Source organism: Eschrichtius robustus, chromosome 15 (assembly GCF_028021215.1).
Source record: "Eschrichtius robustus isolate mEscRob2 chromosome 15, mEscRob2.pri, whole genome shotgun sequence".
Classification (NCBI taxonomy): Eukaryota; Metazoa; Chordata; class Mammalia; order Artiodactyla; family Eschrichtiidae; genus Eschrichtius; species Eschrichtius robustus.
The window spans coordinates 41,692,430-41,704,695 of NC_090838.1; positions in this window are offsets into that span (position 1 = coordinate 41,692,430).

The window sequence follows — 12,266 nt, forward strand, 5'->3', positions numbered from 1 at the left end:
ATTGGAGGAACAAATATTGTTACAATATCCATACTACTCAATGCAGTCTACACATTCAATGCAATCTCTATCAAAATAACAATGGTGTTTTTCAACATATAATCTTAAAATTGTATGTAACTAGAAAAGACCCCAAATAGTTGAAGTAATCTTGAGAAAGGAAAACAAAGCTGGAGGTATCACATTCCTAGGCCAAACTATACTACAAAGCTACAGTAATCAAAACAGTATGGTACTGGCACAAAAACAGACACATAGATCAAGGGAACAGAATGGAGAGCCCAGAAATAAACCCACCCTTACATGGTCAATTAATCTTCAACAAATTAGTCAAGAATATACAATTGGGAAAAGACAACAGCTTTAATAAATTGTGTTGAGAAAGCTGGACAGCTACATGCAGAATAATGAATTTGAACCTTTTTCTCATACCATGTACAGAAAAAAAAAAACCACTCAAAATGGATTAAATACTTAAATGGAAAACCTGAAACAATAAAACTCATGGGAAAAAAAAAAAACTTAGGTGGTATGCTCTTTGACATCAACCTTGGAATGATTTTTTTGATCTATCAGCCCAGGCAAGGGAGACAAAAGCAAAAATAAACATAAGGGACTACATCAAACTAAAAAGCTTCTGTACAGTGAAGGAAACCATCAACAAAACAAAAAGGCAACCTACTGATAGGGAGAAAACATTTGCAAATGATATATCTAATAAGTGGTTAATATCTGAATTATATAAAGAAACCACAGAACTCATCAAAAAACAAACAATTGATTAAAAATGGGCAAATGACCTGAATAGACATTTTTCCAAATAAGACATATAGACTGCCAACAGATACATGAAAAGATGCTCAACATCATTAATCGTCAAGGAAATGGAAATAAAAACTATAATGAGATATCATCTCAGAAAGTGCTAGCATCAAAAACATACCAAATAACAAATGTTAGCAAGGATATGGGAAAAAAGGCATACATGTGCACTGCTGGTGGAAATGCAAATTGGTGCAACCACTATGGAGATTTTTCAAAAAATTAAAAATAGAACTATCATATGATCCACCAATTCCACTTCTGGGTATTTACCAGAAGAAAACAGAAACACTTATTCAGAAAGAAAGAAAAACCCTTATTCAAATCCTATGTTCATTGCAGCATTATTTACAATTGTCAAAATATGGAAGCAACCTAAATGTTCATTGATACATGAATGTATGAAGAAGATATGGTATGGAATATTACTCAGCCATAAAAAGAATGGAGTTGTGCCACTTGCCATAACATGGATGGACTTAGAGGGTATTATACTAAGTGGAATAATATATTAATGCTATTCACAATAGATGAAAGGTAGAAACAACCAAATGCCTGTCAACAGATAAATGAGTAAACAAATTTTGGTATATACACACATTGGAATATTATTCAGCCATAAAAAGAGATGAAGTATTGATAACGGTACAACATGGATGAACCTTGAAAACATTATGCTAAGTGAAAGAACCCAGACACAAAAAGTCACTTATTATCTGCAAATATTTTCTCCCATTCTGTCAGCTGTCTTTTGGTTTTGTTGATAGTTTCCTTTGCTGTGCAAAAGCTTTTAAGTTTAATTAAGCATTTGTTTATTTTTGCTTTTATTTTTATGCCTTAGGAGACAGATCCAAAAAAATACTGCTCTGATTTATGTCAAAGAGTGTTCTATGTACGTTCTCTTCTAGAGTTTTATGGTTTCAGGTCTTACATTTATGTCTTTAATCTATTTTGAGTTTCTTTTTGTATATGGTGTGAGGAAATGTTCTAATCTTATTGTTTTATAAAGAAATGTCCAGTTTTCCCAGCACCACTTATTGAAGAGACTGTCTTTTCCATATTCCTACCTCCTTTATCATAGATTAACTGACCATTGGTGTGTGGGTTTATTTCTGGGCTTTCTATTCTGCTCCACTGATTTATGTGTCTGTTTCTGTGCCAGTACCATGCTGTTTTGATACCGTAGCATAGTTTGAAGTCTGAGCATGAGATACTTCCAGCTTTGCTTTTCTTTCTCAAGATTGCTTTTGCAATTCAGGATCTTTGGTACTTCCATATGAATTTGAGGATTATTTGTTCTAGTTCTGTGAAAAATGTCATGGGTATTTTGATAGGTATTGCATTAAATATGTAGGTTTCTTTGGGTAGTATGGCCATTTTAACAATATTAATTCCTCCAATCCAAGAGCATGGGATATCTTTCCATTTCTTTGTATCATCTTCAATTTCCTTCATCGGTGTTTTATAGTTTTCAGAGTACAGGTCTTCCACTGCCTTGGTTAAGTTTATTCCTGGTACTTTATTCTTTTGGATGCAATTTTAAATGGGATTTTTTTTTTTTTTACTTTCTCTTTCTGATAGTTCATTATTAGTGTACAGAAAATCAACAGATTTCTGTATATTAATATTGTATCCTGCCACTTTGCTGAATTCATTTATTAGTTTTAATAGTTTGGGGGTGAAGAATTTAGAATTTTCTACATAAAGTATCATGTCATCTGCAAATTGTGATAGTTTTACTTCTTCCTTATCAATTTGGATGCTTTTTATTTCTTTTTCTTGTTTGATTGCTGTGGCTAGGACTTCCAGTACTATATTAAATAGAAGTGGCAAGAGTTGTCATCCTTGTCTTGTTTCTGAATTTAAAGGAAGAGCTTTCAGCTTTTCACCATTAAGTATAGTGTTAGCTGTGGGACTGTCATAAATGGTCTTTATTATGTTGAGATATGTTCCTTCTATACCCACTTTGATGAGAGTTTTTATTATGAATGGATGTTGAACTTTGTCAAAATCTTTTTCTGCATCTATTGAGATGACCTTGTGATTTTTATCCATTTGTTAATGAGGTATACCACATGGATTGATTTGCAAATGTTTAACCATCCTTGTATCCCTGTAATAAATACAACTTGATTATGGTGTATCATTCTTTTTACATATTGCTGGATTCGGTTTGCGAATATTTTGTTTAGGATTTTTGTGTCTATATTCATCAAAGCTATTGGTCTGTAATTTTCTTTTTTTGTGTGGTGTCTTTGTCTGGTTATGGTATCAAGGTAATGGTGGTCTCACAGAACAAATTTGGGAGCTTACCTTCTTCTTCAAATTTTTTGGAATAGTTTGAGAAGGATAGGTATTAGTTCCTTTTTATATTTTTGGTAGAATTCCCCTATGAAGCTGTCTGGTCCTGGACTTTTGTTTGCTGGGAGTTTTTTAAATTACAAATTCAATTTCACTATTAGCGATCTATGTGTTCAAATTGTCTGTTTCTTATTGATTCAGTCTTGGCAGGTTGTACATCTCTAGAAATTTTTCCATCCAATATATATAAACAGCTCATACAACTCAATATCAAAAAAAGCAATTACCCAATGAAAAAATGGACAGAAAACCTGAATGGACATTTTTCTGAAGAAGGCTAACGGGCACATGAAAAGCGGCTCAACATCACTAATTATTAGAGAAAGGCAAATCAAAACAATGAGTTATCACCTCACACCTGTCAGAATGGCTATCATCAAAAAGAACAAAATAACAAATGTTGGAGAGTATGTGGAGAAAAGGAAACCAATGTACACTGTTGGTGAGAATGTAAATTGCTGGGGCCACTATGGAAAACATTATGGAGATTCCTCAAAAAACTAATAATAGAACTATCATATAATCCAGCAATTCCACTCCTGGGTATATACCCAGGAAATATAAAAACACTAATTTGAAAATATACACCCACCCCAATGCTCATAGTAGCACTATGTACAATAACCAAGATATGGAAGCAACCCAAGTGTCCATCAACTGATGAATGTATAATGAAGATATGGTATATATATGCTGTAAAAAAGAAAAAAATTCTACCATTTGCAACAATGTGGATGGACCTACAGAATATTATGCTTAGTAAAATAATTCAAAGACAATTACGGTGTGATATCACTTATATGTGGAATCTAAAAAATAATGCAAAGGAATGTATATAGCACAACAGAAATAGGAAATAGACTTACAGATATAGAAAATAAACTAGTGGTTACCAGAGGGGAGATGGAAAGGAGGAGGATAAAATTAAGGATATGGGATTAAGAAATACAAACTACTATTTATAAAATAGATAAGTGACAAAAATATATTTTATAGCACAGGAAATTATAGCCATTATCTTGCAAGAACATTTAATGGAGTATAATCTATAAAAATACTGAAACATTATGCTGTACACCTGAAACTAATATAATATTGTAGATCAACTATACTTAAATAAAAATTAATTTTTAAAAAGTTACTTATTGTATGATTCCATTTCTATAAAATATTCAGAATAGCTACATCCACTGAGACAGAAGCAGATCAGAGGTTGCCACAGGCTAGAGGGAGGGGGAAATGCTTCATTGGTACTGGATTTTCTTTGGGGGTGATGAAAATCTTTTGTTATACAGAGATAGCAATTACACAATATTGCAAATGTGCTAAACACCACCAAATTGTTCACTTTAAAATGGTTAATTTTAGGTTATGTGAGTTTTCCCCTCAATAATTAAAAAAAATTATTTTATAAAAGATAATATAGATCTCCAAAGATAATCCTTGGACAGAAATACACCAAGCACAACTGTGGTTTGCTGTACCATTGTGAAAACAGGGAAATTAAGTTAAACTAAATTTACATACTAAATGAAATTTGTTTCTTTTCTCAAATTTTGTTCCAGAATTCTGACAATAATTTTCAAACTTCAAGCAGGAATATGAAAGATTGTGTGTGTTTATGTGTGTGAGAAATCTAACTAGCTCTAGAAAAAAGACCTAAAGGTATGCAGGATGCCCACACAAAATTGTGCAGCCAGATCATCCTACAGCAAAATCCTCAGTTGACCCCACTCAAGGCAAGTAACTTATAATAAAATTTTTAGGGCCCTACTCTTAAATATGAGCATATTTATTTACCTAACATATGGGAAAAGACCTTGACATGAAAAAAACAGGAACCAAATCACAGAAAAAAGAAAAAAAGCAACTTGAAGAGATATAGACCATGGAGGGATTGAAAGATAAGACAAAATATCTCCTAAAAGGTAAGATATTGCAATGATTAATATGGTTATATTTTTTAAAATAGTGAAATATACAGAGCTTTGGAAACAAACAAAATACCATGACAGGGTAGATGAAATTCTCAACAGAAGTGTTAGACAATAAAATTGAGTAAAATTCCAAGTAAATAGATAAAATTAAAAAGTAGAAGATAGAATAGGAAAGATAAATTATCCACAAAATAGGAATTTAAGACAGAATTGAGAAAATGGAGGGAAATAACCAAAGACCTAATTTAAAATATATGTACTTCAGAATTAAATTCTCTTTTCTCTTGCATGCACATTCCAAGCAGGCTTTATTTCCCATTATTCTATCAAAGTATTTCATGTAGAAGTCACTCATCATCTCCAAATTGCTATATTCAATGTCCAATTCTCTGTCCCTATTTTTCTGAACTTCTTTACACCATTTGACACAGTTGCTTACTCCCCCCATCCTAAAATTCTTTCATCATTTGAAGTCTAGGAAACCACTCTCTAGGTTCCTCTAACACCTCATTTTAGGCCTCCACCTTAAGTCTGTTTTGCTAATGCTATACTCCCTGTACTACACCTTGGGCTGCTCCTTGAACCTCTTCTCTATTGACACACGCTTGATTGTTTCATTCAATCTCTTGGATTTAAATACCATTACTATACTGATGATTTGGAAATGTTCAGATTTAATCCAGAACTCTTCCAGAAGTTACATCCTCCTATATCTAATCTAATTAGCTATTCAACCTCCCCACTTAGATATCAAAGAGAAATTTCAAACTGATATGTTCTAAAACTGAATTTATAATGTTCAACAATTTATATTGTTCCATCTCCTGGCTTCCCTATCTCAGTAAGTGGCAGTAGCATTCTTTTAGTTACTTCAGCCAAAATTCTTCCTGTTATTTTATCCATTTTCTCTCACATTTAAGACCCAATCCATTGGCACTTCATATTAGAGCTCCCTTAAGAATACATCCAGAATCTAACCATTTATCTTCTCTTCCACCTCTACCCTTGTGATTCAAGCTGCAATATCTTTCACCTGTATTATTCATTAACCTCCTGTCTTGCCTCATTCCTAGCATTCTTGTCATTCTACAGTATATACTCTACAAAGAAATCTAGAAAACCTTTAAAACATGTAAGCCAGACCATGCAATTCCTGTGTTAAAAAAATCTCCACGATTCCCATATCACTCAGAATAAAAGCCCATGACCTTATGAGGATTTACAAAACACCACATAATCTCAGTTTCTACTGCTCTGTACTTGGTTGACTCTACTGTATCACACCAGCTTTCTAGAAATCCCTCAAATATGTCCAGTATATTCCTCCCTGGGCATCTTTGATTTTGCTTCCTGACTTCCTTCAGAAATTTTCTTAAATGTCATTCATATCAGGGAGGCCTTCATTGACCATCCTATTTCTTTTAAAAAATAATGATTTGTTGCCTTAAGTGATTCATACAAATAATAATTCGAGCAATGTTTAATGTATTGTACCAAGAAGAAAATATTACCCCAAATCCTATCACCCATAAAAAATTATTAAATAATCAACTTTCTAGGTAACTGTCCTTGCAAATAAATATATATATATATAGGTATAGATACAGATATATAGATATAGATATATATTTAGGGCAAGAGAATGCTATTTCTGACTAAAATTATTAAATTTTAAGGAAATAATGGGAAAATAAAGTGAAACTCAACACATTGCTTAACATAGGATAAATGTTCCTTTACCATGATAGCTACTAGTTTTCAAAGTACCATAAAGATTAAAGAGAGAGATTATTAAAATCATTACAAAGATAAAGTCTTTTTTTTGATATATGTTTCAAATTTAACGGTCTCAATATAGTCCTTGCTCTGATGATATAATTCATACTTTTGTTTCCCATGTTTTATGAGTTATACTATTGATTTTATATTATCTGAAGTTTAATATTTAGATTCTATTCTATAACCATAGTTCAATTGGTTCTTCAGTTTTAATGTTTAAATACATTCAATGCTTACTATTAGCTACCAGCTTTCCATTCCTCGTTTTAAAATTTTCATCTTTTAATGGGTTGGATTCCTTTTCTTGATTTGTTTTGAGAAAAGAGCATTGGTGCTATACTTCCTGGGTTCTTTTATGTTTAAGGATGTTTCTCTATTGACTTTGTATTTGAACTATTTCTCTGCTTAAGTATACTCTTTTTTTGGATCACACTTTATTTTCCATAAGCTAACTAGATACTTCTCATTATATTCTGTTACTGAATGATGTGGTGGATTCATCTAAAGCCAACTTAATCCCTATGGTTTTTTTTTCTTTCAATATTCCATAGAGGACTGAAAGATTCATTCATGATAATGTACATTAGTGCCAGTTATTTTGTATCATTTTTTTCCTGTATTAGATGACATCTTTTCAATATTACATTCTCAACTTGTTTCATTTTAGGGGAATCTTATATTTTAAGGTACTATTTGTCCTATCCATTGGACTTTCTATTCCAGAGACACAAGCTATCCTCATGTTGGATATTTACTGCTTCTTCCATGTCTGTTATATTCGTTCCAATTTGTTAATTTATTGGTTATTTTCCTCAGCATTTTTGTGATTATCTGAAATCTTTCTTATATGCTATTAATGCTTTTGCAGATCTATCTAGTCCATTATTTCTTGCCAGTTTATCTATTAGTTTGACTTCCTTAGCTCTGCAATTTCTTCTGTAATTTCATTCTGAAGTGAGTATCTCATTTTAGTAAACTAATATTTTTACTAACTTGTTCAATAACATGGAGCATTTGTGGAGCAATATCTTGCATGTCTTGGGTGTGTGCTATTCCAAATTTTGTTCTTTTCCTAGATTGTAGCTACTATGGTTTTGTGTTTTTTTTCCCTTTCTTCCCATGTAGAAACTACCAGCTGTCTCCCAATATTCTCCCTAAGTAATAAAAGCCCAATTTTAGGCACACGGCTGCTGGATGGAAGGTTACTTTTCTAGCCTCCTTTGGAGTTACGTATGGCTATGAGGTTGTGTTCTGGCCACCCAAATGTAATTAGAAATGTCTTTAACTTATGTGAAGCATCCTTTAAGAGGTGGAATATGCCCCCCCTTTGCTCCTTCCCTTTTCCTGACTCCTAAAAGGTGGATACAAGGCTGGAACTTGAATGGCCATTTTGGAGTTGTAACTACACGTTGAAACCAGGATCTCCGATTATACTGTTAGCAGCCCTAAAAAACATTGAACATCTATCTAGAGACTCTTCTAACGTGAGAAAGAAATAATTATTAAAAACCTTGTTTAAGCTTGGAGTTTTTTATTGCAGCTGAAACTAATCCTAACAAATAACCCATCTACACTTCCTCCTCCCTAACCCTTTCTTTATTTCCTCTCTGGTCACATCTCTGCACAATTTCATGCCAGTTTTCTTCATTTTGCTCATGCTTCACAGCTCTGTCCAGGCTTGTGTTGGCTGTCATGTTCTGTGGGAAACATTTCTGTTATTCCCTTCAGAGACCTCTTTGTTTTGCTCTCTGAGCTACAGCCTGTAAGCAGGGTTTTATGTTCTGTCTGTCCACTCCTCTGTGGCCTGAGAACTGGAGCATGTGTGTGGAAGTGGGGTCATCTGAGGCAGCGTGCCATCTTGGGGACAGGGAAACAGGCAGTGGCATTCAAATGCTGACTCTACCACTTGCTAGCAGTGTGGTCATGGGTAAATTATTTAACTTTGCTATACCTCAGCTTCCTCATTTTTAAAGAAGGATACAGTTAATACCTACATCACAGGGTTATGAAAATCAAATAAGACAGTAAAACAAAAGGGCTTAGAAGTTCACATGGTGCATTTAGAGAGCTGTGTTTGAGTGTAATCACCATTATGTTTATTATCATCATATATGAACTTTGATGATGCTTCTTAGTTTTTGTTAAATGTTAAACACTGAGTATACGCCAACTAGTGCCACATTTTACTAGGGTAAGTACCCTTGATCTTTGGGGCTTCCTATTGATCCAGTGTGGGTATCAACCTCCATCACTTTATGCCCTCCACAGAGCCTAGTCTTTTATCGAATTGTATTTGTATATTGTTTATTTATCTCATAGGCACTGAAATCTTTCTGGTCTCCTTTACTTCAAGTTCCAGTTGGGGAGCAGCCTGGAAAAGGGGAAAATAATCTCTACCTAGTAGTCCTTATTCTCAATTGCAGCAGGAGTTTTGCAATTATGTCATAAACTATGGGTAAATATTAAATTAGCCTTGAGGCTCATAAATTCTTTCTACTTACATAACATCCTACCAACTCTATATCACAGAGCTATAATCCTGACTTGTTTTTATGTCTTCTATCATAGGTCTCGAAGAACTTCTGTAAACTCTCCCTGCATCTCAAAGTTGTTAATCTCATTTGGACACTAAGCACTGTGGAGTCACAGAGGCTAAGGACAGTGTGGGAGAGAAGAAACTGAGTCCACACATCCTTATTCCAGCCCAGTGTCCATTCCCTGAAGAATCTTTCACAGGTCCTCTCTGAGGCATGCTACATTTTTTTGACAGCTGCAGAGCCTAAAACAGTGAAATAAACAGGTACAAAATAATGATACAAAAATCCTAATCACACATTGTAATATTTAACTATTTATACCCACTCTACATCTCCCTAATTAATTGAATCTGTTAATACTCCTTTTCCACAAACAAGCTCTTTTCCTTCCTTTAGGAAAATAACTGCAGAACAACGCTGATGATCCAAGAACAACTGGCACAGATTTGAAGGCACATTTGCAGTGAAGTATTTTTAAAATGTAGTTGAATTCTCTCTGCACTCTGTTTTCCTGACCCAGAAAACACAAACTCTGTTTTATTATATATTAAACTGTCAGCTTTGTCCCCATTTTATATTTGGTGGTGGGTTATTGTCATTACCCTTCCATTTATTTTTGAAGTAGGAAAGTATTTTTTATAAATTGGATATTTATGAAAATTCATCAAATAACATTTACCTTAAAAATCTAGTATATAAAAGCCTGCAGGTTGTCTTTTACCTGCAGTGATAAACACTGGAAAGATTCGGATAAGGTGGCCTAAACTGTACCATTTTCTCTTTTCCATTAATTTCGTTCAAGCACACACAGAGAGGTGACAGATGACAGGTGAAATTGGTAGCAGAAACAGAGTTTGCCATGCTTCTACAGTCTAGACTCTACTAACTGAGGGGAAACGATGGAAAGAAACAGAAGTGGAAATGTCTTGACTTATTGTGACAAACAAGATGGCCTGTCTGTGTCATAACATTCCTGGAAAACAAACAATGGGTATAAATTTTGCACCAATTATATGCCCAGGTTTCAGTAACTTGAAAAACCATTCCCATGGTTTTCCTCTTTTGAAAAAATAAGAAATCCTATAGCCTTAAAGAAAAAACAGTAATGGGAATGGCCACTTAAAATTCTTTCCAAAATTTATCACTGCAATAAATACTAAGAAAAACTGAGACAAAGGAAAATGTCATTACAGAAAAGAGCAGAGTTGAGTATGGTTATGGATATCACACTTGAGAAATGCAGTTATATTACACTGAAAATACATTAGCTACTGTGGATTAGATACAGTAGATATGAAGTATGTAGGATATATCCCAGATCCTTTTCTTCAAATCCTAGCAGGCCTTGGTAACAGAATGCTTTCATTTTTGAAAATTCTTAACATTTTAAACGTTGATTAAATAGACCAACTATAATTAAATATATGTATATACACACATAAATTTATGTATATATATTACATATATGTATATATATATACATGTAGTATATAAAGATATATATACACATATAATACATATATATGTAAATTTCTGTTTACCTCCCAAATACTTATCACAGGAAGGTTAATTGAAAGGCTTCCCTTATTGTCAAACTTGTTAAGATCTGATTTTCGTGTTCATCAAAATTATACAACATTCAGAGCCACATGACACTGAAGAAAAAAAGATAAAAATAAAAACCAGGGAACCTTCAAGATGGCAGAGGAGTAAGACGTGGAGATCACCTTCCTCCCCACATACATCAGAAATACATCTACATGTGGAACAACTCCTACAGAACACCTACTGAATGCTGGCAGAAGACCTCAGACTTCCCAAAAGGCAAGAAACTCCCCACGTACCTGCATAGGGCAAAAGAAAAAAGGAAAATCAGAGACAAAAGAATAGGGATGGGACCTGCACCTCTGGGAGGGAGCTGTGAAGGAGGAAAAGTTTCCACACAGTAGGAAGCCCCTCCACTGGTGGAGACGACAGATGGGCAGGAGGAAGCTTCAGAACCATGGAAGAGAGCGCAGCAACAGGGGTGCAGAGGGCAAAGCAGAGAGATTCCCGCACAGAGGATCGGTGCCTACCAGCACTCACCAGCCCGAGAGGCTGGTCTGCTCACCTGCCAGGGCAGGTGGGGGCTGGGAGCTGAGGCTCGGGCTTTGGAGGTCAGATCCCAGGGAGAGGACTGGGGTTGGCTGCTTGAACACAGCCTAAAGGGGGCTAGTGTGCCACAGCTAGCAGGGAGGGAGTCCGGAAAAAAGCTTGTAACTGCCTAAGAGGTAAGAGACCTCTGTTTTGGGGTGTGTGAGGAGAGGGGATTCAGAGCACCGCCTAAAGGAGCTCCAGAGACGGGCACGAGCCGTGGCTATCAGCGCAGACACCAGAGATGGGTATGAGACACTAAGGCTGCTACTGCAGCCACCAAAAAGCCTGTGTGCAAGCACAGGTCACTCTCCACACCTCCCCTCCTGGGAGCCTGTGCAGCCCGCCACTGCCAGGGTCCTGTGATCCAGGGACAACTTCCCTGGGAGAACACATGGCGTGCCTCAGGCTGTTGCAACGTCACGCCAGCCTCTGCCACTGCAGGCTCGCCCTGCATTTCTTACCCCTCCCTCCTCCTGGCCTAAGTGAGCCAGAGCCCCCTAATCAGCTGCTACTTTAACCCCGTCCTGTCTGGGCGGGGAAGAGATGCCCTCAGGCTACCTACACGCAGAGGCAGGGCCAAATCCAAAGCTGAACCCCAGGAGCTGTGTGAACAAAGAAGAGAAAGGGAAATTTCTCCCAGCAGCCAAAGGAGCAGTGAATTAAATCTCCACAATCAACTTGATGTTCCCTGCAT